At 40.6% G+C, this 26,094-nt stretch overlaps 1 protein-coding gene and 1 long non-coding RNA gene across 3 annotated transcripts in view; one reads left to right on the top strand and one right to left on the bottom strand.

Moving 5' to 3' along the window:
* MMP16 (matrix metallopeptidase 16) overlaps positions 1–26,094 on the top strand; it is a 176,657-nt gene that overhangs the window by 31,264 nt on the left and 119,299 nt on the right. The gene's annotated exons all lie outside the window — the stretch shown is intronic.
* The window catches only part of LOC138783121 (uncharacterized), a 53,469-nt gene continuing 44,477 nt past the window's right edge, over positions 17,103–26,094 (bottom strand). The window contains exons 2-3 of the long non-coding RNA XR_011361635.1: positions 20,768–20,839; positions 17,103–17,343 (exon numbers count right to left, since the gene is read on the bottom strand). This is a non-coding gene — a long non-coding RNA (uncharacterized lncRNA). The remainder of the gene's footprint in view (positions 17,344–20,767; positions 20,840–26,094) is intronic.

A 26,094-nucleotide genomic window follows, 5' to 3' on the forward strand; every position in this document is an offset into this window, starting at 1 on the left:
AGAGGGGAGAGTTTAGAGAGAGGAAAACCGATTAGTAGGGAGGAGGGAGTAGATCAGTAAGGTTATTTTTCACATTATCCCCTTTGCCCTTTCCGCACAATGTTTTTTGTGATGTTGAAAAACACTTAGGAGTCTTAAAGTGTACCTGTCGTTATAACTTTCAAAATCTAAATCAACAGTAGATGTGATATAAAGCAAGTTTGCAATATACATTCTTTTTTTGTTGTTATCATGCTACAAAGCTACTGTATACTTACTAGAAATCCAGGTCCAGTCTCCTGAAGGCAAATTTTTAGACTTGTGCTGGTGGGAAAAAACAGACTAAACACAGGACTTCCGGCCAGTACAGAGAGTCAATGTGTCCATCAGTCACATGACTGCCTTCTCTCTGTGAGCGCTCAGATGGCCTGGAATACACAGGACTTACTGTTCTCTGACTGTTTCCTGTTTTCTGAGAAAAAAAAGTCAGAAAACGGGAAGTGCCGTGTTCTCCATGATAACTAAAAAAAAAATAATGAATGTAAATTGCAAACTTACTTTATATCACATCTACATCTGATTTAGATCTTGAAAGTTATAACGACAGTGACACTTTAAGATCTGACTAAATGCCATGGGAAAGCTTTGCAAGCAAGCAGAAATCAATATGTATGTAGTACACAGGGACATCTGTCTTTTGAAGCAGATCTTGAGTCTTAAGATACATTATATACTAGAGTACATTGTGGCTAATCCCTCTGGACAGCATCTGTAAGCTGCGGCCTCATCCGTGTATAATTGGGATATATGTTTCGCTTTTTGTATTGGCTTCCATTTCCTCTACCTAGTGTGAAATATTGTATTTTATTCCAGAGGGACAATTTTGATATTTTTGGAGCTTTTTATGACAAATGTATATAATTATGCTAAAAAGAACTTAAATACCTTTCCAGCTTTCCATTACTAAAAAGATATAATTTTCTTTTCATGGGCCTTTCTTTTACATGTATGTCATGACTCCTCCAGGTGCCAGGTAGCTGCATCGTAAAATGTACTATTGGCACCAAACTCAAATTAGCTCCTAAGGTATACGCCGCCTGCCCAATCCTAGTAACACGTATCATTTTATACAATGCTTCAAATGGTGTTAATACAAGACTTATAATGAATTTTGTGAGCCAGTTCATGCTGATCATATAGATCATTATCGAGACATATTGCAGTTTATAGGGCTATGGCACCGCAGCAAAGGTGCAAATCTAATGGGGTTATTTTTAGTGATGCTGGCTGAACATGTGAGACAAAATCAAGCAATTATTGCCCATTATAGGGGTGTTGCCATCTCTTAAAGTGGATAGGGGATAACAAGCTGATTTGTGGCTGTTCAACTGTTGGAGTTCCCACCGATCTTGAGAACGGTGGAGAATAGTGTTGAGCGAACTTACCAAATGTTCAGGTTCGACCAAACCTGAACGTTCTGTATTTGACTCTGGCTGCCTGGAGAAGTTGGGTGCAGCCCTAGGGCTGCCAGAAAAACATGAATACATTCAACTTCCCCAGCCATTGAGAGTCAAATGCCCAGCGTTACGGTTTGGCTGAACCCGAACGTTCAGGAAGTTCACTCATCACTAGTGGGGACTTGTCCCTCTAAATAAATGGAGCTCTCTGTCAAAGGGGTATTCCCATCTTGGCCTTTTATACTCTATTCATAAAATATGGAATAACAAGCTGATCATCTCCTCAATAAATGGAGTGTTCACTCTACCTTCACAACCAATGTGGCCGGCAGTAGCATTAGTTTAAAATGTGATTATTTAAATCAAGTTTTTATGTTAAACATATTTTTGAAAGAAATTTTGTTTTTTTGTTCTAATTTTCTTTTTTAAAATAAACCCCAAAAGGGTGCAATATTCATTCTCACAACTATGTCACAAACTAATCTGAGACTTCCTGTTCTGACAGTGATGATAAGGAGGAGGCTGCTGCAAAGTGATGCTCTGATTGTGATGATAGTGAGGAGGCTGCTGCAAAGTGATGCTCTGACTGTGATGATAGGGAGGAGGCTGCTGCAAAGTGAAGAATTGCAGTAAAAGATTACACCAGTAGGGAGAGAAGACAAAAGATGGTGTTCACAGTACAGCCTTCACCTCCCAGTGGAATGATCTCTCCAAAGGTCACAGAGCATGTACAGACATCTATCCCATTCATATCAACGGGACAGCTACTGACCATTGTTGCCTTTGTCCATGGAGCTTGCTGTAAAGCATAACTGTAAATGCTGTTAAAAACAGCTTCGGCAAGATCCCTATAGTAACGTATAAAAGAAGTTGTTAAAAAAAAGATTACGGTTAACAAACACATTTAAAAAAAGTTTTAGTACCAGTAAAAATTTTATATATATATATATATATATATATATATATATATATATATATATATAGGCAGTATGGCCCCTTTCAGCTTTTAACTGCAGCTTTACATAAAATCTCTTCCTCTTATTTATTGTTGTTTATTCATATTCAGGAGTCTATGTTCTTGCAGTTTATTCGTTTATTGTAACCCAAGATGGTAGAATTCGCCATATGTCCACAGAAGCTCAAACCATGGGCTGAGTCTTTGTAATACTAATGCGGTGGGAGAAGCGTACGGCTGTAGGTAATGTGAGCTGTGGTAGAAGAGAAGAGTATTCTATTCCTTGGGGGAGTATAGGAAGGAGTACAGCATGGCTGAGCATTGGTATGACTCATGATATCAACATTTGTTATCTAGTTCTCCATAAGACCGTGTGTAAATCTGCTGCCGTATTATATCAATGCTGCGACTTTACATGATGCAGATCTATAATGAAGATCTATAATGAAGATGAAGTATGAATATAACCCAGTATACATTCTTATTATATTTTATAAGCACGAACGTGAACATGGTATTATGCATGACTGGTCTGGTTAAAAAAAAATAATGGGGGAAAAAAAATAAAATAAAATAAAATATACATATTTCTTTATTTTTTTGGAGCAGACAGTCATGCATTATATATATATATATATATATATATATATATATATATATATATATACATACATACAGTATACTGTATCTTTAATAGGAGCCAGTGTTAAAAACTACAATTGCATTGTTAGTTGTTGTTCATATTGTGGGAAATAACCTGTGTCTATTATTTTTTCAAACAACTGCTCCTTTCAAAGAAATTACAAAAAGGAATATTGGTGGCAAGGCTTTACATCGGTGGCCAACTTAAAGCGTTTTTCTTTGGCCAAAACAGAAAACTTAAGTTACTGTGTTTCCATGCATTGAAGCAAAAAAATCAAACAAACCAATACTTCCCCCACTTTGGTCCCCCTTCACCCTCACTGTCACATCACCTCCAGTCAGGACTGGATAATGTCGCAGTGTGCGCTGTGGGGGAGCGAGGGAGATGAGTGTGCTATTGTTTATTGCAAGTAATGGAAAGTCTTCTGATAGAATACTGGATTGTCAACCTAGAAACTGGAGAGAAAGACTGTTAGGCATTAAAGGGGCATTCTGACTCGTAACCTTTTTTAAAGATGGCAAAAAACGTACTGTGTAAAAGACATATACTCATCCGCTTTTCTTCTCTTGCTGTTACCGTTCTCCCAAAACCAACCCCAGAGCCAGTTCCATTGCACATCATTTCTTGTGTTTAGGGCAGATGAAGTGGGACAGTGACTTTATAAGGTGGTCTGTGAGTAGCTTTATAATGTGGTCTGTGAGTAGCTTTATAAGGTGGTCCGTGAGTTGTACTCTAATTGGATTGTAGGTTTACAAACCAGGGGCCTGTTTACTTCTTGCATAAGGGCCCTTTGTCACCAGTGATAACGTCTTTTAGACAACTCTCCATTAAAGATAAGCAAACTTCCCGAAGGTTTGAGTTCACACCAACCCAAACGATTGTCACTTTAATCTGGCTGCCTGGAGAAGGTGGATGCAGCCCGAGGTCTCATCTATACTCTCCATAACTGAGAGAATAAAAGTTTCTGCGCAAACTTGAACGATTAATTTTTTTTTTTCACTTTCTGTTAATATTTTTAACCTGGGAAATAGTTCACGTTTGGCTAGACTAAATTATTTGGGCATTGGAACTGGTAGGTGGCACAGTATCTATTGTAATTTTCCAGTTTAGGATAAAGCCAGCTGTCCCCCCATCAGCTGTGTTCCCCCTAACCTTAAATTCTGCATGGGGTTAACTGTACAACAATGCCTCCGCTCTGTAGAGAAGCGTGAAATTACAGTAAATTATAACAATTGCTTTTCTATAGCAGCTTCCCCCCCCCTCCCCCCTTCCTTTGCAGTAGATCCTACCGGCGCCTGTTCACAATGTATGTAATTCCGAGTGTCGGGAATAAAGTTTTAATGAGTGCGAATTGTATTTATATTTTCAATGTAATAAAACGGTGTGACATTTGTCACGCTGACAGATTGTACCGACAAGCCGAGACTCTCCTCCGCACACTCTTCTGTTTTCTAAATGAATCTAGCGAACACAATGGCTCCGCTTACAGAAGAGATGCGGCCGAGCCGTTATTTGATTTCTGCTTGATCGCTGAATGACGGGAGGAAGATGTTAGAAGTTCAGCAACTATGATCCTAGCAGTTAAGGGAAAGAAAAAGGCGGCCGGCTGCAGCAGTCAGTTTGATGTTCCCTTCACGAGAGATCTGAGTGTCAGATGCCAAGCTGGGAAAGGGTTCAGTAACTCGTCACAAATACGCCTCGGCATACAGAACGCCACCAGGCAACCGCTATTACTATTTGGGCTCTTAAAGTGAAAAAAAAACCTGCCTGAAGAGAGGCAGCCAAGGTAACACTTGAATGCTGTGCCAGACTTAGGTTCCTTGGGCCCAACCTCTGTCTGTATAGCAAATGCACTTGTCCATATTTAATAGCATCATAAACATTATAGCTATCATCGAACCCAGGACAGATTGTCAATAAGGTCTAATAGGTTATTTGTGAATCGTTCCGTAGTGACAAGTGATTGACTCGCCAATGCACTGTAATGGGGGCCTGTTATGCTGTTGAGTGGTGTGTGTAATATGAATTTCAGTCTTTTATAGGTGTTCAAATGCACAATGCTCAATTACACTTTTGTAGAGTAAACACATAAAAAAAATAAACAAATAAAAAATGAATGTCATCTCTTAAAGGGAAACTTAAAGGAGAAGTCCAGCGTTTTATAAAATCCGGCAGCCGGGGGGAAATTGATTACAAGTATGAACTTACCTCTCCCCATGCCCGTGGTGCCCCCCCCCAGAAGGCATTTTTTTCCCCGAGTTGTGATGACATAATGATTCCTGTCCTCCTGGCGTCATGACTCCTGGAAAATACCTGTCACAGCTAATGGACTGGCCGCTCAACAAGCGACCAGTCCATCAGCCAGGTCATGATGTGTCAGCGCCAAAGTTCCCAGAACCCGGCAGGGGTCCCGAGGCCAGTCCCGCCACTCACTGCCAGCACGGGGAGAGGTAAGTCAGTACTTGTTATCAAATTCCCCCCTGTCGGCTGCCAGATTTTATAAATCTCCTTAAAAGACGAATCTCACCGGCTAATATCTCCCTATTGCGCTCAGGGTGCTGAGGATGAAGGTATATCTCTTACCTTCATCCTCAGAGCCATTTCCATGCGGTTTGTAGCTTAATTCAGTGTCTAGTAAGGCTGTTTGGAGCACTGGGGGAGGGACTACTGGCCCCAGAGCACCAATCCACCTTATTAGACGTTGAATTCGTCCAGGTTCACACAAGGTATGACAGCGGCCGTTCTGTGACACACCCGTGTCACTGAACGGCCGATGTTATTGAAGTTCACCGCGGCCAGTACAGCAGTACAGGCCGGGCAACTTCATTTCTTTTTAATTGGAATGCGGTTCGCATTCGTGTGTGCCCGCATTCCAATTACCCATAGCAGACAATCTAAAGTACAGCCAGAGCCGCACTTTACATTGTTTGCACTGTCAGTTTCGCGCAGCCGCTGTTCAATTATTAGCAGCTGCACAAAACTATCTTGTCAGTTTGTATACACTGCAGCTAGGATTTTATAGTATGTAAATTGATCAGCCATGGTGATTAAAAAACGGCCGTTGTTTAATCAAATTATACGTTATGTGAACGTGGCCTTAAACTACAAATTGCATGGAAATGTTTTACTGTTTTATCTCCCTTTTACCTATCTGCCCATGTCTGCAGCTCTGAGAATAAGAGTGTCAATGTGATAGCTACCTAATAAATAAGAATCTTTCTGTGTACATGACTGCTCGAATAGCATCGGTGCCATGTCTCCCCCTTCTTCTCCATTTTCATCTTGAGGAACCCTTGGAACACTTTGATGGATTCCTGTGATTTTCTACTACAGTGTCCGTGCCACCATAAAAAGCCACTTTGGGTATAGATTCTTAAGGTTTTGTCAATAACTCTTTAATATTTTAGTTTTATATCTGAATTGTTTTACGTGATTTTATTGCGGTTTATTGGTGGATCATGCTTCAGTGGTGTTTATTAGATCTTAGTATGTTACTATATCTCTGTTTATAGACAGTCTATACCCATTATCGAATTGCAGGGTGTAAATAGATAGATAGTTTGGAGATAGATAGATGTACAGAACGTGAAGGGTAAATAATGGCTGCCTTATGTTCCACTTTCAGTCATCCTTTCAGTATTCAGTCCCAGTATGCCTGGGCAGTAAAGTGTGTTGTGAAATAGACCGGGTTGTCACCAAGGCATAATAAAATTGACATATACACCCTTTCTCCACTCCAGTGAATCAACACAATGGGATAAATATTGGCTCCAGTCATTGAAAATTAAACATACCCTTCAAAATAGAAGAGGTCATAGGAGAAAGCAGTCCATTTCATAGAGTGGATTGCATTGTTATTATGAAATGACCAAACATTACTTTATATATTTAAGATTTACAGGTGTATTATGTGCCATATATATCTATCATAGTTCAGTATTCTATCTATCTATCTATCTATCTATCTATCTATCTATCTCCTATCTATCTATCTATCTATCTATCTATCTATCTATCTATCTATCTATCTATCTATCTATTCTGTTTTTTTTTTATTATTGTATACAGTACTTATAGGTTAGGGTAAACACCATGTAAGTCTTAAGCAAAATGTGCATTGTGTAGTTGTACATTTACAGCTGCACAGTCCTCTCTTTCCTTTCTCTGCATTCAATTCTGCATTCATAGTAGAGAGAAAACAGGAAGCTGAACCATTAGTGTTCAGCATCCTGTGACAGCCAAAGCAACTCTGGAGACTGAAGAGGTAAGTAATCCACTAAATATTAACTATCTAATCTAATATATCTGGTGGCCTTCTGACTCTCCCTTAAAGTTGATGTCAGTGAAGAAAAGGATTGGTACATATGCACTTGGTTGTGTCATTTTATAATGTGCATAGGGGATAGAGAGAGATAGCTGTTTAGCCAACAGGCTTGGTTTAGAGTGGCCATCATCCTCATAACATTGATGACTTGCAGTGTTTCCCGATATGACAGGACAGATCTTACAGCTGTAGGTGTAGTCTAGACCGCCCCCTGGTGAGACATAACTGCAACAAGAAGATCAAGGTGAATTGCTGGGCTGCAGTATCAGGAGAATAAGCCGAAGGACTGTCTGCCACCGCTATGGGTAGATGATGGATCCACGTTTATGTGAAGCACTAGCCTCATTTTATCTGGGAAATTAAGGTTTAGTGCGATGGGCGGGATTCTCCTAAAATATTGCTGGTTGGAGGCAATTATTACTTTACAGTATTTAACACTTAATTGCGATGAGCTGTTTCTCCAATGATACTAATGCCGCATATATAAAATAATCAGCTAAGAATTCATTGCAGAGAAGGAAACAATGAGATATTTATGGTGATGAGATTTCTGCTCGGCTTCATTCCCAGACATGGTTTTCCACAGGGTGGCATAGAAGTCTGAAGTGGCATTCTATCACTACTCCATGTTTTACAGTCCCCCGGTAACCAGCCTTCATCCTAGACACTGAGTACAGCACATATTAGGACTGATTACCCCATTTTAGCGCATAGTTATACTGGAAATGCTCCTCATAATTGCCATATTCCCAGATTGAATATCACATCGAAGTGCAATAAGGTCATTTAGTCGACATTTTGCATTCACATCATTGTGAGAAGGTTCTGGCGACTCTCACAAGACATTGCCACAGTGGTGTACACAGTGGTAGGACATGCTCCTTATTCTTAAAAATCGGCATGCAAATTATGCCATAGTAAATAGGGAATCTATAGAAGGTTCAAAGGGTCAAGGATGATCCATAAATTATGTTTCCTATGTTATATTACTCTTTTCTATCCCTTTTACCTCCAGTGACACAGGGTCAGCAGTTTAGTTAATATCCTCATTAAACTATTATTGAAGATCTTAATAGCTACTAAATCCTATTCTGTGTATGGGACACTTTTGTAAGCAAGCTCTGTAACCTCTGTGCACAGGGCATTCCACGGAGAGGGGAAGGCTGAGCCGTGAATATTATCTATTGTCTTTGCTTTCTACATGTGTCACCTTTAGCTGTAATGCAGTACAAATCATTTTCCATTATCCTCACAGACAGAACAGGAAGTTTCAGCTTAGTTTTAAGTCTAGTGGCAAGAATAAAAACCACCAAAATTTCCGAAGTATCCAGAAGTATCAACATGGATAATTAGAAAAAAATAAATAAAAATATGTTTAACATAGAAACTTGATTTAAACAATGGGCCATTTTCTGATGAAACATTTATTTAAAGGGGGTGCCCAAGGTTGTTGTTGTTGTTGTTGGTATTATTATTAATTTTTAGCTAGAATTGGCCATGTTATATGCATTTTTTTTTTTTTTTTGCTTTCCTCCCTGGCTCGTTGTTCCAGATGGTGGATTTGCTGCAAAAATTCAGCCCATCCCATTGATTAACACTTTTGAGGACATCTATGAAGCTTATGGCAGGGCAGTACACCAGGGAGAAGGCGCAGATTCGTCCCTTCTCCCTGACGTGCGCCTGCTGTATCCCCCGCTCGCCCAATAAGTGGGCAGGGGGGCTCGGGAGGGGTGTGAGCATTTATCATGCCCACAGGGGATCCTAATGTACATCTACTAAAAGCTGGTGTACTTTTGGTATGCCGAGGTTCGGGTTCCTGGACGAATTCACTGAGAGGCGTGCACCTCTTATTGAATTTGGCTGTGGGGAAGGAAGCAAGGCTTAATTTAAGACTGGCATACAAGTATCTCCTATATCTCTACTTCTGATAAGCATTGATATGAATATCTGTAAGTATTACTGGAAGTTTTCTACTTTGTGTTAGTGTTTCTCAAAAGGGATTTACCCTTCTAGAGGAGTTATTCACTATGGGAGGGGGGGTCTGACCTACAATCTTGGGAATTGTGACAAAATCCTAACTAAATGGAGCATTGGGCTGCCAATTCAATTCATAGAGAGCTGAAAGCTGTGTTTTGCTCTCTTCAGCGGCTGGTAGAAAATGAATGGAGCGGCATTGCACATGTGGATAGGGATAACTTTTAATGCAATATTGTCATGTTATTGATATGTGCAATTCTCAGCACCAATAAGAAGTTTACATGCTGCACAGTTCATATTTACCTGTATAAAACATGTCTGTGTTGTTTTTCTGGCAAAAAATGCTTCTTATCATTGGTAGACAGTGTCATCTGGGCGAGTCTTAACTACCGATGTACCCCTGTATTCCACCTGTGTCGGTGCCGTAGTCCCGCCCCCTTGACTTCATCAAAATGGGCACATGTACTTCAGTTAAAGCCGGGATTTATCTTCTGTGGGGCAGGGGCGGTGGGGCAGGGGCGGTGGGGCAGTGGCATTGCCGTGTTATTATCTGCTATTACCGCGCCTGCGCCACAGAAGATCCCGGCCTCCACTGCAGAAGGAGCACCCATTCTGATTACATCATAGGGGGGCAGGGACTACGGCACCAATATAGGCGGAAAGACAGAGGCACAAAGGCAGTTAGGCCCCGCCCAGATGACACTGTCCACCAATGATGAAAAGCATTTTTGGCCAGAAACACAACAAAGACATATTTTATACAGGTAAATATGAACTGTGCAGCATGTAAACTTCTAAATGGTGCTAAGAACTGCACATACCAAAAGGGGATGACAATATTACTTTAAGAAGTCTTAAAGGGGTATTCCCACTTCAACACGTTAACCAATAAGTTAACCTCAATAAGTTATACACAGAATATTGTTAACAGATGATTGGTCTGACTGCTGGGACTTCTACTGATCACAAGAATTGTGTCATACATTTTCTGTGGGGCTTCTGCACATTGCCAAATGCTACGCTCGATATTGCTCATACCCTTCTATTCATTCTGGAAAAACTTTTTTTTGTGATCAGTGGGGTTTCTCTAACTTTTAATCCATCAGGAATAACTTTTTGAGATGGGAATACCCCTTTAAGGTACCCATCTAAATTTGATAACTGTCAGTTGAATGCCCGTTCTTGCCGACCTTCAATAGCTGTCATCCAAACGCTCAATCTTTTCAACATCTCTCCCCCTTACGTCTCCATCCACATGCACAACTTGACTCGAGGATTATGCATATTTTTTTAATGGAGAGACGACAGCAAGCCGCTGACAGCCACTTTTGATAGTGACTTTTCTTCTTGGAGAACAAGAGTATCTGCCATTAAAATTCTATACGCCCAGCCCTTCTTTTCTTCAACATTATCCGTCGAATTACATATTCGACAGATCCTGACTTTAGTGAATGGAGGCCAATGGAGTCAAAAACGTGTTTCCTCTTATTTATGCATTTCATAAATATTGGTTCACAGGCTAGAATGAAACATGGGAGAAAGGCGATGATCCATTACCCACCACATTAGACGTTCACTAATTCAGTCTTCCTAACAGTTGTTTAACCTTTAGCATTTCGCCTGCATGTTTTATGGGACGCAGTAACATTCATGGTCGGCTGCAATCAATTCATATTCCTTCTGCTCCATAATGTAATCATGCAATGTCCCACAACGCACACGGCTCGGGATAGGGAATCAATATTTAATGCTCACCGTTATCTGATTTCTTATATAATAAACTGATTTTTTTAGATGATATATTCAGGATACAGTTCCTACAGGAAATTGAGCAGGAGTGAAGGTTATTTTTTCTGCTTAGTCCTGCTGGCAGTCGATAGAGTCAGTAACAAGGGATCGGAGTGTAGAGATGAGAATAGATGAGTATACGGAGAGACAAGCCCCATTCACACATGCACGTTGGGAAACACCTGGCTGGTTATGGCCTCTTACATCTGGAGATTGGGTCATTAGTGGTTGGATGGGGGCCATGCTCAACCACAAACCGTGTTATTCGCTCTGTAAAACGCTTTAACATATTCTACCTTGTTCTGTGCAGGAAACTTTACTTCTCTTAGTATAAGAATTTTATTATATTAACTTTTGGCCGTGAAGTTGTTGGTTTCTGGCCAAACCTAAAGAGGGTTTCCTTCTAAATTACCTGTGAGTAAAACTTTCTGAATCATCCTCTTCTGTCAAAATGTTTAGTTGGGTCACCGTTACACCTCCCGTAACCAGGCATAGCTTGGCAGGGATGATGTTCAGGTGTCTAGGAAAGCTGATGGACGACCCAATGGGAGTTCATATGGTGGTCATATTGGTTTTCACTTTACCCGAAGAGAAAATCTTTTACTCCATAAAGTGCTGGCTATCCACTTCCATGTATTAATTTCCTATAATGTAGTACGATAGATAGATAGATAGATAGATAGATAGATAGATAGATAGATAGATCCCTTTGCTGACTTGAAGTTACCTCCCAGAGTGATTTCAAAACTTATTTCTCATTGTTTCTCAGGGAGTCACAAACCTGGCCTTTGGTTTCAACTAACCTAATAATCTAATAATTGAACATATATTGGTTAATAATGTTTTTTTATGACTTTTTTGTGGTCTTTCATTGCTTTTTTGCTTCTGATGCAAACTATCTGCTCTGTTGTCTTCAGTGTTTAAAGGGGTAGTGCGGCATTCAACATTTATTCACTAAATAACACACATTACAAAGTTATACAACTTTGTAATGTGTGTTATTTAAGTGAATGAACCCCTTCCCTGTGTACCCCCCACCCCGGAAGTGTGGTGCATTATACTCACCGAATCACTGTCGACCCCGGCCGCCATCTTGTGTCATTTGGTCAACTCTAAATACACATGTGGGAGTAACAGTAGGGGGTTGTAATCCAGAAGATGGTAGTGTTGGCTTAAAGGGGTTATCCAGCGCTATAAACACATGGCCTTTTTTGCCCCACTCTTTTCTCCAGGTCAGGTGTGGTTTGCATTAAGTTCCATTTTCTTCAGTGGAACTGAGTTTTAAACCACACCCAATCCGGAGACAAGAGTGGTGCAAAAGTGGCCATGTTTTTGTAGCACTGGATAACCCCTTTAAATACCAGCTAGAGTGTTAAACAGGAACAGAAGTCCAGTGCAAACTATCTGCTCTGCTGTGTTCTTTGCTTCACTTCCTGTCTGGTTTACATCCTGTATCGGACCTTCAGTTTCTGCTCTCCACTCTAGTTGGGAATTCAGCCAACTCTATCTACACGTGTGTGTGTGTGTGTGTGTGTGTGAGTGTGTGTGCATGTGTTTGCGCAAAGAGGGAGGGGTTATTGTCCAGAAGGTGTAATGGGAGAGGGATAGAGTTGGCTTAATTCCCATCTAGAGTGCACAACAGGAACAGGAAGGATGTACATTACAGAGGAAGTGGTGCATAGAAGAGCAGACCTTTGCATCAGAAGGAAAGCATGAAAAATCATAGAAAGGCTGTCAAATAATCTTATTTACCAAGATGTTTATTTACTAGATAATTGAAACTATATTTCATCATTGGAATCCCCCTTTGCTGTGATATTTCCTGTATGGCCTACATATCATTTACATACCCTGTAGCATGTTCCTGGCCTGATTAACTTTTTACAACCATGGCTATGGCATACCTATTTTTATATCGGCTTAAACACTGTTGCTTCATTCTGTTTATCCAAGTCAGAAGGATGAAGTCTCAAGGTGCACGTAAATCTCCATAGCGACCTTGGTTTTGGCCCAGCGCCTGCTGCTTGGGCTGCTCACCAAACACTGTGCCCTCATGAATTATTTAGGAGCATTTAAGAAGAATATAGCAACAGGCTCCTAGAGGGTAACTGAGCAGGACGGCCGCGTGACGTCAGTGACCTAGCACTAATTCATTTGCAACTAACCCATCATTCCAGCGCACGCCTATTATTATTTAAAAATTTTTTTTTAATGGTGACATCCTACCTGCAGAAGCCATAGACCTTATGTAAGGATGGAAGCCTTGGAGCTGATTATGCTTAGCTTCACCTTATACTGAGAATTCTTGCTCTATATGAATAATTAATTCAATGAGATTATTATAAATGGACGTTTCGCATCTCGTTCAGGTCGAGAGTGGAATGCATGAAATTCTTTTTTATTAAATGGAACAAGTGTAGAAGGCTAAAAACACTACTTATCATGAATAAAGGAACAGGTCTTATAAAACGACACATTAAAGTGCCAGCGGGAAACCATCCCGCCCGCACGTTATAAATTGTCATCTTAATCTAATAACTAGCGCATGCCGTTTTTTAAAATTTAAAATATGATATTCACAGCGACGGAATGGGATTTTAAAGGTCTTTTTTTTGTTGCCGGTGACTACATTGTACTAAGGAATGATTAATGAAATTAGTGTGGGGTATACTGTATGTAGGGCAGGAAAGCGGGAGTTTTTCATGCTAAATATCCCATTGTGTCTATTAAGGCTTACGAAGTACTCGATAAAGGCCGGAAAATGTTATTTTTGCATAGGAAGGTATTGTTTATTAATACAGTAAACAGGAGGGCTGCTCAGCTGCGGAGCAGGTGTGATGGATCAAAGATTTCCCATGATCCCCATCTCAGCTCTTTAGATTCTGTAGAGTATGCAAATTAGCTCCTACAGAAGGAAGAGAATGGTCTCTCTAGTGCCACCTATTGGTGGTAAGTCAGCACTCTATATAAATTAGGGAAGAAACATCCTGAAGTGGATATATGCAAATAGTTTCTGGATAATATATCAGGCCATTTTGCAAGACTTGTTAAAGGTTTAAAGGAGAAATCTGGGCTGGGGGGATTTTTGTGGAAAGGGCTGGGGAGTGCTGGGAAAGGGGAGGATGACAGAGGTAACATGCGTTTACCTCCCCCGCTCCAGTGCTGATGGCAGTATCCGTGCAGCCCAGACGTGATGTATCAGGCCCATGCAGCCAGTCAGCGGCCGAGGCTGGACCCCGCTACGGCCTCTGGCTGGCTGAGCGGACCTGGCATGCCACATCCCAGGTTCCCACTCAGACCCGGAAGCGTCCGGAACCGGAGGACCGTAGTTGGGGGGTACCAGCACTGGAGTTGGGGGAGGCGAGACCATGTTACTTCTTTCATCCTCCCAAGCACTCTGCCAAAAATCACCCTAGCCCGGAGTTCTCCTTTGACTTACATGATGACTATGTCCAATAGGCAGGACTAGGGAGAAAGGTTTCTTCTTTTTTGGAAAAAAAAAGCTAATTTGCATACTTTTCCCATAGAGCATTGCCTGTAAGACTCTATGCATAGCTGGATCTCCTCAATGAAAAATAGTACTCCTTCAAAAGAAATCCTGTTGAGTGGAAAATCATGTTTCTAGTTATATCACACAAGTATAGTGGGGGATTTTTTTTATCGCAGCACTAAAAGTGGACCTGTCAGCAGCTAAACAGGGGTAAAATAATGGCTAGATAAGGCTTCTTATCAGGATTCCATGGATACCTTTTCTTCTCCATAGTCCTTTCCAGCTATAGGAATTAATCTTGTTTTTTGTTAAACTTTAAAAAAGGCTCAAGTGTCCAGGGGGTGTTCCCCATCATGGCAAGAGCCCAGGGTTATTGATTGTCTGACACATAAGGGTGCTATCATCCTGTTTGGCCGATAATTGTTTGGTGTAATAGGGCCCTTTACCTGAGTAATTCCCCTTGGGCACTTGAGTAAAGGCCCTATTACCCCAAAAGATGTCTGACAGATTATTTTACAGATTTTTTCAGCCAAAGCCAGTAATGGATTTGAAAAGAGGAGAAATATCAGTCTTATTGTTATGACCTGTTCTCTGTTTGTAGTCCGTTCCTGACTTTGACTGAAAAGATCTGTCAGATAATCTGTCAGACATCTTTTGGTGTAATAGGGCCCTTATTTTCATATTAATACAAATATCTGTATCACTAATAGTAATACAGTAATCTGTATCAGTATCAGTAATAGAGAGGACTATGGAGATGAAAAGGGTATGACCAGAATCCCCATGAGAAGATCTGTCTAGTCATGAGTGTTTATTACCCCTAGTTAGCTGCTAATATATAATAGATTTACTTAAAATATAGCATAGAAAGATTTTTTTTTCTTGGTTTTGTAAAATTACTGTGAAAGCTAGACAGATCTATTGGTGACATGGATGTAGTATTATTATTATTGTTATGTAACTAAAGTTGAGTGGACTTGCCGAACTGTTTGGGTTCGGAAATGTTCTTCAAACTCATACACTCGGTATTTAAACTTTGGATGCCGCCATAGGATGTAATGGAAAACATGGATTCAGCCATAGGCATCCAACTTCTCCAGCCACCGGGAGTCAAATGCTGAGCATTTGTGTTCGGAGAAGGTTGCCAAACCCAAACAGTTCGGCAAGTCCACTCAACACTAGTTATAATCCACATAAACTCCATTGAAAAGTGTTCTTATATTGATGGCCTACTGTCTGGATAAGCCCTTGATATCTGGTAACATCCATCTATGGTAGCTATACTGAAGAGCTGATCAGCAAGGCTGCAGGGTGTTGGTCAGATCAGTTGATCAGATACTGATGACCTAATAAGATGATGCTCCATCAATATCTAGAATTGTAGAACTCCCTTAACTCAAGAACTATGTACTTGGAAACGTATATCAGAAAAATATATAAACTTGCTCCAATAAGGATATAATGTGAAATTAAAGGGGTTATGCAGGCTTAGAAAAACATGGCCGCTTTCTTCCAGAAACAGCTCCTCCCCTGTCCTCAGTTTGGGTGTGGGTTGTGCAGCTCAGATCTACTGAAGTGATTGAAGCTGAATTGTAACACCACACACAACCCGAGGACAGAGGGGGTGCTGTTTTTTTTTTTAAATCCTGTATAAATGCTTTAACTGGCAGACAGAGAGTTGGGCACAAGATCAGGGCAGGTAACTGCATGTTTTTCTCATTGTTTTATGCTTTTGAGCCCAGTCTAGACATTTTAAATATGTAAAACGAAATCACTGGAAAGCCCCTTTAACTCTTTACCTACTCTGTAATGAAAATGCTTATCATAGGCAGCTGTTAAGTACACAGACTCGTTCCCATCACAAGGTAAGCTGGGGTCAGCGTAAGGCCGGGTTCACACTGAGCAAAACTAGCGGAATTCCGTGGCGGAATTCCGTTAGCCTCTCTCTCATAATGTGAATCTATGGGACGTCTCTCTGCGCTGAAGAATGAACATGTTTATTCTTCAGCGCGGACAAAGCAAAAGCACGCGGCTCTCATAGACTCCCATTGTGAGAAGGAGGCTAACGGTCCGCCGCGGAATTCTGCTAGTTTTGCTAAGTGTGAACCCGGCCTAAGCCTTAAAGGCAGCTGTGATCCCTGCGATTAATTCACAGGAATCCAATTGTATCCGCTTGTTTCTGTACAATTTACACACTCCAGGATCTCCTCTCACTAAAACTCATCGGGAAGATGGCGGATTCATCGCGAAACATATGAAATCATTTCACCCAAGCAATAACGATTATTCCTCTTTTAATACATTTATTACGTTTCTGCTATTTAATATAACGGTATCCTAATTTTCAGCTTTGCTGCATTACACCATTTATATTCATTTACATCCGCACATAAATCCATTGCTCCGCTATTTGATAGCATTATATTAAAATGTATTGGAGAAGCCCAGACAGACGGAAAGTTGCAATTATTTTTATTTATGGCCTTGTTGTTGAAGCGTACAGAGTTTATGATGTAGTCAATATCCGATTACACTGTGCCATACTCACATGTATTTCCATCGCCTGTTAATCCTTCTGTCACCTGTAGCTTTGTTTTCCCTTCCCCGGTGAATGATCTGTAATTCAATAACCATACATGGCCCCTTACACAGCAATGGAGATATAGAGGTTTAGACGGAGGAGAGCAGACTGTACCATCCGGCAGCTCAAGGAGGGGGGAGCTGGAGACTCTAATTAGAAGAAATACTAATTAACTTTAATGTAGTAGAAGCTTGTTAGGACATGTTCATGCGATGGCAGCTGTTCTGTGTTTACCGGGTGTCCTGTCAACATTTTACATTTTTTTTTTATTTTTTACTATGAACACTCTTGAGTTTGCATAAATGCTTTAACGTTGAGATATTATGGTCTCCTATGTAGATACCAGATGGCGCCAATAAAATGCCCATAGGGGCTGTCACTCGGCTTTCCGAAGACTCTAAATGAGGTGTAAAGTCTCAAAATGATGGCCTAATTTACTATACTTGCTCCATGCATTGCAAATATAGCTACCGTAGCATGCTAGGGGCCCATATTGTATATGGAAGTTTGTTCATGGGCCCATAGTATGCCATATAATGGATGTATTTTCCCCTAATAGTATTGTTTCCATACAAGGTACAAAAAGTGTGTGATATTGCAGCTCAGTTTCCGTGTAGTGAATGGAGCCAAGTTTTAGTAGTGCATACAACCTGAGGACAAGAGCAGAAAGCAGCTATGATTTTCTATTGCCGAAAAAAAAAATCTTTAAAATATTAGTACATTAGTTCCCAAATCTGCAATGGCAAATCCACAGTGAATTTTGTGCAATCTGTTATAAATGGCTTAAATGGATATTCTGAGTTTTACCACTTGTCCCCCTATCCACGGAAGAAGTGTCAAATCAGGGCGTGTCTTAATGCATAGACCCTACGCCATTTCAAGAACGGGGTAGTGAGCATTGAAGTTATATTCTCACCTCCTTTTCATATGAGGCGTTCTGAGCACCATTCTTAAGCTTATATTTAGGACATTTCATATCTACCTGTATAAAGGATTTCTTGGTGCTTGGTGGTTATCGTTGGTGGACAGTGCCATCTGGTCGGGTCCTCACAGCCATCGTGCCCCATCTCCCAGCGCCGTAGTACCCGCCCATCTCTGTGAAGTCATCGGAATGGGCCAATCAGGAGGCCTAGTCCCTGCTCTTCTGTGATGTCAGAACTCCAGATTGGCCCATTCCAATGAAGTCAAGAAGAGTGCTGTTGTTGGTGGGGAGATGGCACATGACGGCCGTGAAGCCCTGCCCAGATGGCACTGTCCGCCAACAGTAACATGCATTTTTGACCGGAGAGTGCACAAAAAAATCCTTTATACAGTAAGATATGAAATGTCCAGAATATAAGCTTTAGAATGGTGCTCACAATTTCTTATATGGAAAAGGGGGGTAACCTATAACTTTTAATTGAGCATGTGGAGATGTCTATAGAGATGCTGAAAGTAGCTGGGTACAGGGCCATTCAAAAAAAGACTCGCTGCCTTGTTTACAAGATCATCAGGGATTCATGAGGTCAGACCCACATGATCTTACACTTATCCCCATTCTTTGTTGTTATTTTGAATACCCCTTTAAGGCACATAGACCTCTCATCCTGTTTGCTAGATTGTCCCTTTAAGTTGCAGGACTTTTGTCTGCTCTGGTATAGTTCTGTATTTCTATCAGGAGGATTACGATGAACAGTCCTATAGCTTTCCGCCAAACAGAGAAGACTTTAATATGGCGCTGCAGTACATAAAATAGTGGATGAATAGAAAAACTAAATGTAAAACACGTTGTACCATCAACCAGCCATCCTTCAATGGAAGAACTTCCCGATACCGCAATTAGTTGGCTTGTTGAACTTCGTTTTTTGTGAATATTGTTCATGGAGAATCATCGATGATATCAATCTTTTGGCTTTTATAGGGCGTAGTATGAAATGTATGTCTGCAGTCATTGTAAGAAGCTAAAAGTGATTAGGAGGTTGTTATCTCATCCGGCTCTATCCTCAGACATAAAACTAGCCGTATTCCGAACCCCGGTCTATGGAGTGTTTTATGGTGTTTTCATTTGCAAGATTAGACGCTCCAGAAAACCGCTGTAAAGACTTATTGGGATAAGAATGGGATAGACATTTGTAATGACAAAGCGCATCCTAGATGGGACAACTATTGATTATATACTCTCAGATGAGCGCGGTTTAAAGCAGGTCTGACAGCATCAATAACATTGCGGTATACGAGCAGCTCTCAAAAACAGTCTAAAGTGTTTGCTCCTGGAAAATGGGAAATACAATAGCTCCAGGTTACGGCATTGTTGTTTTCCAGTTTATTTTATATTTTCTATATTAACCTTTTAGAGTTCACTTACTTACTATATGTCCAGGGACCAGCTGCCACTATGAATGGATGCAACAAACTGGGTGTGGTGTCCACCCCAGCCCTCTATAGATTAAAATAGGGCACAGTGCTGTACCTATGGATGGAAAATTCTGGAGAAAAAGTGTGCAGGATCTCCGAACATATGTGAACATACTCTAGTGGTGGTCATAGACTGTTGACCAACTTGTTTGTTCGGCCATGTCTCCCGACCACCCTATACACATGTTCTTCTATGGGGAGAGGTAAACTGTAGACAGACTGCTCTGGTGGTGCTTATATTTTCTAGAAAAATTGGGTTGGGCATTACAAATCCATCACAACTAACCATTCTCTTCACCAACATTGTCAGTGGAGAGTCAAAAGGTCAGCTGATTCAGCCAATGTTAGTCTATGGTGTATGGGCACCTGTGGAAGCCAATTTATCTTTGTCTCTGGTTTAGTTTTCAGGAGACACATTGGCCCAAATTTATCAAGTTGCCTGAAATTCACTTTTTTTCACAGTAACCAATCACAGCTCATGGTAGCCGTATACCTTAGACTTATGTCGGCTGAACCTGCAGCTCATTTGGACATCAATCTAAGGTGTACAGGGCCCCGACAGTGATCTAAACTACTGACAGATAATTTTGTTGGTAATAGGGGTTGGTTATGATGGAAAATCATGGCTGAGCCCTTCGTTTAGAAGGAGATAAGCTGCGGCATAGGTATGGGGAGGGAAGGTGGTGAGCGGGAGATTTTACTGATGGCCATCAGTTTTTGAAGGTGTCTAGCACCCTTTAGGTCATTAAAGTTGGCCATACAAAAAACTGTGGCTGAATGCTGATTTAGTCAACAGCTAGCTCTCCTGATCCACCCACTCCTATAGCTGAGAATGCATGTGTGCATATGAGTAGAATAATACTGCTAAAGCACTTATAACATGCCCACTTCTTTTCTTCTACAACATCTGCCATTGAAGTAGAATCAGGAGGCCAACCTACACTTTAGATCATCGGCTGGTCCAATCACTGGGTTTGGCTGAAACATTTGTAGTATATGTCACCAGATGAAAACAAAAATATAAAAGTATACATATACCAAAAAAGACTTAACACTATCTCATCTGTATTGTAGATGAGATCTGAAACTAAACAATTACGGCCAGACAATGGGCGTAAAATCTCAATAATCCTGAAGGCTCGGGATGGATGAGGTGAATCATTATTGGAAATTACAAACCACCAGAGGTTTGGATGCAGCTGTTCTTCTTCCCTGAAAGGCTTTGTTTTTCCTCCCTGCTGGTCATGGTGTCTGGAATAGGAAGGGAGGATTATGTTACAAATTGGTGGAGGTGGCGATCTTCAGTATACTAGTAGGAGGAAGATGAAGGAAAGCCTGTTTTCCAGTGCTAAATTGTTAACTAGTTTTTTCTTACTGTGAGATTCTATGCATGTTATAATCTTCCATGGGTTTAACCATTTACATAATGATATGCTATTCAGTATCTGTTCCTAATATATCTCCCGTCTCTAGTGGTTATGCAAAAAGATCATTATCGGGATCATTACTAGTGTACACCTTTCCCTAGAGACTGAGGCTTTAGACAGACCAGAAAAATAGATATAATAAATCTAGAATCTGTGTTGCAGAATGAGCCACGGGTTAGGTCGTAAACTTCAGTGTAAATCATGTTTGACCTCACTGTTTTCCAGGACAGTGTCTCATTTGGGACTCAAAACGATTAAAAACCAACAACCAATCTACTACTGTTGGATGAAGCCATGAAAGACCATATTTCCAACAAGATTGGGTTGTAAAGATGTGGAGGTTAGTGCTGAAAATGGCACTAACTTGGGGCACTGCATCATCGGAGAGTAGAAAATTGGGCATTACCCTATTGAAGGTATTGTCTGATCTACCTCAGGTCATACTGACGTGAAGTAAAAGCTCTACAAAGAACACCTATTTGAGAAGTCCAGATTTCGCAGTTGATCAATTTATCATATGTTATGAATAGTGTTTAGCGAACTTACCAAACTTTTTGGGTTCTGCCACATTCTCTGAACTCTACTGATCAACATTTAACTCCTGGCATCTGGAGAAGTTATATGCCACCCTAGGGCGCTCAATACTAGTTTATGTATATTGGCTATTTTCTTGGAGACAACCACTTTTCAATACAATTTTGGGTGGTCTTCTCAAAGAGTCTTCACTCTAGTAGGAGACCAAGCATTGGAATCCCCTCCAAACTCTTGAAGTAGAAAAGAAACAGCCAACAATGTTCACATTTGTCCTTCTCATCCTCTCCTTATTGCCCAACATATCCTGAGATAAGAAGTGTGAAATTACCAACTTAAAGCGTGACGACACTCTTTAGGGTAATGTTATATGTAACATTCTGGTGGAAATTTTTGCTATTTGAGGGTTTTGCTATAATGTATTCTGTTTGTGTCGTGAAAAGTTACTACAGTGCTTGTCTAGTCCCACAGTGAAGGAGCGGTTGTTGTTCTATTCACTTTTGGGACAGCAAACCTCCATTATTGTGATTGGTGAGGATCCCTTGTCCCCTATCCTTTAGATGGGGCAGTGGCGTAGCTACCATATAGGCAGGGTAGGCCATTGCTATGGGGCCCGTGCAGGAGGGGGGCCCAGGGGAGAAGGTAAGAGAGTGTGTCCTTCTGCTTAACCCCTCATGTACTGTAGTGTGTAAGTGGCCCAATGTTTACTTACATGCTGCAACACAAAGAAAGGGTTAACAAGCAGAAGATAGAGATCTCTGCTTCACTGCTCTGATAGCCTCTGACCTCTGTTCTCCAGCTGCAATCAAGTAGGGAAGGAAAATGTGCAGAGTTCTGTGCAGAGGTCAGGGGTTATCAGTGCACCAGCAGTGAAGTGTATATATATATATATATATATATATATATATATATATATATTTATATATATATATACACACAGTATATATGTATATACATATATATATATATACGCACACACAGTGCGTTGGGTTGTGCGTAGGGAAGGGTGGCCCCTTAAAATTTTTTGATATGGGGCCCCGTAAATCCTAGCTACGCCCCTAAGGTGGGGGATACATTTTAATCTAGGAACTGTAAAAACAAGGCTGTTGCATTGAAACAAAACCGTGGACAATGGTTTTTCTAGTAATACTTCAGTTTCACCAACAAAATTGTGCGGCTGTTAACCACTTTTCCTTGGCATGCTGTCATCAGCTTGTGGCAAATACTGTGTTATTGATTCTAATAGTCTATTATAGATCAGAAACCATTTATTATGACAGATATATTTGAGGAAGAATACACATTTTACATGACACAGTATAGTTTGCGGATGATCGTGGCGGCACATCCAGAAAAAACGCTTACTTTAGCCTATAATCTCTCCTGATTTTGCCATTAAAAACAAGACAATTTATCTCTAAAGCAGTGTCGGCGATATTAAAAGCGTTTCCCAATTAAGGATTGCTTTTAGGAATATAAGAATGCACTTAAAGCGAAATATCGATCTCTTTCATTGACTCCGGTCACTACAAATTAATGAGCTCCCTTTAATTACTGGGCTGCTTAGTAAAACAACATTGGATTCTGACTGTGTCATCAGGAGACGCATCCAGATCCTTGAGAAAACGAGATAAACGAATTATAAAAAAAAGATCTATACATCTATACATCTAGCTGATATATATAATGCTAGTACTCGGCATTACTGCAAATAGACATGAAGTAAGAAAGTGAAATCTATCCACCTTCTGTTCTGGCATATTAGCTGGAATGGCACAAAATCTTTCACCATCCGCACAGTATTGATGGACTGTCATGTATTTAGATATATAGCTGACAGCTGTCAGTCACCTCCGAGAGGGATGGTCAGAAGTGCGGAGAACTGCTCCCTTTTTCTATACTTCAGACTTTTAACTACGAGACCATATAGTTTTTAATCTTATTACCTCCTTTAAAGGGCAATTATCAGCTGGTTAGACCAATCTAAGGGTCCTATTACACGGGACGATTATTGTGCAATAAATCGTTATATTGTTCAAATTTAAATGATAATCGTTCTGTGTAATTGCAGGCAACGATCGGAAAATCGTTCATCGTTATGTCGTTGATCGATGATTTAGATCTGAACCTAAAATTATCGTTAATAGTTCGCTAATTCCACATTCGTTCGCTCAAGTGTAATTGCACATTGTTTATTGTTTTGCTGGGATCAGAAGGAATAACGATCATAGTAACAATCTTAACTAACGACCATCGCTCTAGTTAATATGGTGAACGATTTCAGGTTAAGGATAAACAATCTCATTTGTGATCATGTATCGTTAGTTGTTAATTGTTAAAAATCGCTCCGTGTAATAGGACCCTAACCTGCTTATATGTTCCTATAGCCCATGGGACTCTGCGGATGAAGGTAAGTTTCTTGCTTTCATCCTCTTTGCCTGTGCAGTCTGCAGTTAAATCTCTAGGCTAGTAAGGTGGTTTGGTGCACTGAGGAAGGGACTACCACCCCAGTGCCCTGATACAGCCTGCCCTCAGCTAGCCCACTCCACTGATATTCATTAGAAGGCACAGGCCAGCCGGGGTGGATCGGTGCACTTGGGGCCATAGTTACTCCCCACTGCACCAAACCACCTTACTAGTCTAGACATTTAACTACAGACTGCACAGAAATGGTGCGGAGGATCAGGGTAACAAACTTACCTTCATCCTCAGCGTCCCATGCGCTATAGGAATATCATCAGGTTTGATTAGTCTAACCTGCTGCGTTTCCCTTTAAGAAGGTACTCTCCTCTAGAAGGTTTTGTTTTCGGGGAGACTACCATTATAATATGGTGCCATATGGAGACACACTACTAGGTAGTTTTAGGGCGATTATCTACACGGGACGATTATTGTGCGAGAATCGTTTTATCGTTTAAATTTAAACGATAATCGTTCTGTGCAATTGCAGGTAACGATCGAAAAATCGTTCGTATGTCGTTGATCGTTGATTTAGATCTGAACCTAAAATTATCTTTAATCGTTTGCTAATCGTTCGCTGTAATTCCACATTCGTTCGCTCAAGTTCCGCATTTGTTCACTAATCGTTCAGTGTAATTGCACATTGTTTTGCTGGGATCAGAAGGAATAAACGATCATAGTAACTATCGGAATAACGATCACAGTAACCACAATCGTTCTGTGTAATATGGTGAACTATTTCAGGTTAACGATAAAAAAAATCTCGTTTGCGATCGTTTATCGTTAGTCGTTAATCGTTAAAAATCGCTCTGTGTAATAGGACCCTTAGCGTGTCATCATATAGGACACAATTATTATCCATTTCATGTTTAATTGAAGTAATTAGTAGTCAACGCTTCAAAGTGGGTCAAGGATTTATTATGACTCTTGTAGAATTCAAGTAGCCAATGTTTCAGCCCGATCTAGATCTTTATCAAGATGATTGTGGTTCATTGTTGGTTGGTGATCCTGTAGATAAGCAATGCTAGACAATACCATAATTAAGAGATGGAGACATACCAATATGTCATCCATTATATAACCCATAGGAGCTTTATGGCTCGTGAAGTGCTCGGTGTCACAGGTCCCTGTGTGGTACGCGACCTCCTACATTATCCTCTATGCATCATTGAAATGTGCAGTTTTTTCCGCTTAATTATCTTAACAAATACATTGTAGCCGAGTACAGACATAGAGACTATAGACGACCTCTATGAGCTATAATCAGGTGACACGCTTTGCTCTGTAATCAGCAGTAATTGAGACCATTTCAGCCTCCACAACCCATGGGTTTGACCTATAATCAACTGGTTCCTGTCGACCGGCATCTTGACTTGTCATTTGTGGGTTATAATAACCAAGTGTTACGTTTTTCATCTGTAGCAGTGACTAAGGAAATAATTGGAAAAAAAAATTGCTAGAAAATAATTTTGTAAATCAAATTGTAAATGTAAAATTTATTAAAATTTTCAGGATTAGGACATGATTTTTCTAATACTTTTATTTTGTAATCTTACCTTTTTTAAGTTTTTCACATAAAAGCTAAATCCTAATAAAGTTATAATCCCAAGATTATAAAGGTGATAGATGAAGTATGGCGTTACCAAACTGAGGAGGGGTGTGCAAGACTAGCAACAAGGCATAGTAGAGTACGGGATCCCTAAGCCCCGCCTCTTTGACTCAATCAATGTCATTTTTACGTTAGGTCTGAATGACCTATACATTTGTCAGAATCACATTAACAAAATGGATTAGATGTGCTCATTTTTTGGAAGCAGTTCCCAGTCTATGTATCTACCTATCTATGAGGGATGAGCGTCAAACAAAAAAAAAATTATATGCTTACGTGTCCGCACTCCCCCGATGCCATTTGGTGTCTCCATCCACCTCAAGCCCACTCAGCCAATTACTGACTGAGATGGGACAGCACCGTGACCAGTGATTGGCGGAGGGGGCTGTCACTTTCCAGACAAGACTGACTGCCAATCACTGGCTGCAGCACTGTCCCGTCAGTCACTGATTGGCTGAGCTGGCTGTTACTCTCATCTC

This window comes from Dendropsophus ebraccatus, chromosome 2 (assembly GCF_027789765.1).
Source record: "Dendropsophus ebraccatus isolate aDenEbr1 chromosome 2, aDenEbr1.pat, whole genome shotgun sequence".
Lineage (NCBI taxonomy): Eukaryota > Metazoa > Chordata > Amphibia > Anura > Hylidae > Dendropsophus > Dendropsophus ebraccatus.